This window comes from Apis dorsata, unplaced genomic scaffold (genome assembly GCF_000469605.1).
Source record: "Apis dorsata unplaced genomic scaffold, Apis dorsata 1.3 scaffold_504, whole genome shotgun sequence".
In the NCBI taxonomy this organism is placed as follows: Eukaryota; Metazoa; Arthropoda; class Insecta; order Hymenoptera; family Apidae; genus Apis; species Apis dorsata.
Genome location: NW_006263733.1, coordinates 19,399 through 21,853, shown reverse-complemented (window position 1 = coordinate 21,853; position 2,455 = coordinate 19,399). Strand labels below are relative to the sequence as shown.

Below are 2,455 nucleotides of genomic sequence, written 5' to 3'. Positions count from 1 at the left end.
CGGAGCAGATCCCCCGGGCACGACCGCGCAAATTATAGGCCAGCCGAGAGGCAGCTTCTGTCGAGGAAGCCGGTCGAAACATGGCGAGAACGTGCCGCCGGAAGTCGTGAAATAATCCTGAAAAATAAGTTAGAGTTGATTTCGAGTTGGTTAATTTTTAATTGGTAAAAATATCTTTTTAGATAAAAAAAGCCGTCGTAAGTTTGAATAGGTTTGAAATAGGTTTCATTTTAAGTTAGGTTTCTAAGTTTTAGAATATCTTTATTTCTCTCGAAGAAATTGTTCCTAGCTCTCGTTCTTTTGTTGATTCCACATTGCCCGATGTATCTTCTTATGCCGATAAAGAATATCTCGAAGTATTATCGAATATGTGCATATAATTTGATTCTCTTATGGTAACGAAGATAGGGTTCTCAATACTTTAATAATCTTACGTTACACGTAATTTAACTTCCTCGCCACAATTAACTTAATATATTCCACTGTTTCGCGTGGAAGGAAGGAATTATTCATAAAGCAATACCTGGACCAATACCGCGGCACGCGATAACACAAAACTTGCCGCTCTTGCCAGCGCTGCATCATCCTCGATCGTTATTCCGGTCAACGATCGCGCGGCCAATGTAAGTCGCGTTTATTTCAGGATTATCGTTCGATCAACAGTCTGTCCATCGTAATTCCGCGCGCACGACACGTGAAATGCCGCGATTGTCCGCGCGACCGCTGGCTTCGGGACAACGGGCGAAAGGTGAAAGAGGGAACGGTGTTGGAACTCTCGAGAGCAGGGATGCGACAGGCAGGGTGGGAGGTCGTGGCGCTGCGGTTGAAAAAGAAACTGCAAATTTTCACCGGGCCTCGTTCCTGCCCCGCTCCTTTACGTAATATGATTTTCAATTGCACACGCCCATCACGTATCACGCCGCCTTTCTATTCATATAATCCTGGCCGAGGTGCACGGGACGGGGCAAGGCGCGTTCGATTATCGAAGCTGCAGCCACGGGAGAGGAGGCGCTCGGCCATAATACCAACATAGGCCCCGGATTTCTTAGTGGGGTATGCATTATAATGCATCTACAATGCACAAGCGGCACATCAAAGCCAACTACGTGAGCGACTATGTAGCCGTGTACGGGCAATAGCCGGGAGAGACTATGCTGCCGATACGAGAATACCACTTAATGGCCGATCCATCCGCCTTCGATGCTATTCTTTTCCCCCGCGCTCCGCTTTTCCGTGACTTCCTTTTCTATGTCCTATCCTCTCGGAATTCTATCAGTTCGTCGGTAAACTTGATATGTCGCCCAGTAATCAATTAAAGATCGTGCGATCTATTATATTTGGGATGTACAAAATCTGATTGATTATACAAAAATTGTCGAAAACTCGATATGTTACTTGAAGAGGTTAATCGAGTCGGTTCGTTGGGCCATCTTGAATAACACAATCGCAAGAATATGTAGACTAGTTGACGGTTCAAGAATTTTAACATTTTAATTCTTCTCATCAAGATATGATCAATAAACTCGATCGATGATCGCGCATATTTGAAGCGACACATGCTCGAGGGATCGCGAATATATCTCTCTCGGACGGAGGCGCGTCAAGCTTCGAAGGCTCGAAGAAAAGATCAGGGGGCTCTGTTCGTCGCCCACAGACGGAAGAGCCACAGGCGTCGAAGCGAGACGACCCGAGCCGATAACGCGCGACGTGGACGGAGACGGGAACAAAGGGGATCTCGATCCATCCGCGCGCCCAGTGACCCAATACCACGCGTACCGATCGACGCTGGGAAATGCTCGATAGAAACGATCCCGCGGAATTCGCAGACGAGCACGCCGACGTGCGCCACGATCCACGCAGGGCGAATCCCTACGCCGCATATCGCCGCGTAGCCGATTCAATCACAAGTGGCGCCACGAGGCGAGGAAGGGGGATGATGCGCGAAAGAGAGAAAGAGAGAGGGAGAGAGATGGTTTTGTCGACAGAAGAAGGAAAGGGCCTGGATGCGTTGGCGTTCGGCTTCCATAACACGGTAGCGGTGTATTGGAGCGACGTGCGGGCGCAACGATCACGAACAAAGAGAGAGAAAGAGAGAGGGAGAGAGATGGTTTTGTCGACAGAAGAAGGAAAGGGCCTGGATGCGTTGGCGTTCGGCTTCCATAACACGGTAGCGGTGTATTGGAGCGACGTGCGGGCGCAACGATCACGAACAAAGAGAGAGAAAGAGAGAGAAAGGGAGGGAATGGCGAGGGAGAGGAGGGTAGGAAAGGAAGGGATGGAGGGGAGGAACTGAAACGAACGAATGAAATAACAATCCGTTCCGGCGGCTGGATCATCCCAGGCGGCGTGTGCTAACTAATGGCATTCAAAATTAGTCCTAGCCGCCGCGAAATTATTGAAACTTGATCCCGAACGGGCGGTGGATGTTCAAGGACAAGTACGTGGACCAAAGTTC

At 49.2% G+C, this 2,455-nt stretch overlaps 1 protein-coding gene across 2 annotated transcripts in view; it reads left to right on the top strand.

Moving 5' to 3' along the window:
- LOC102673079 overlaps positions 1–2,455 on the top strand; it is a 47,390-nt gene that overhangs the window by 26,540 nt on the left and 18,395 nt on the right. The gene's annotated exons all lie outside the window — the stretch shown is intronic.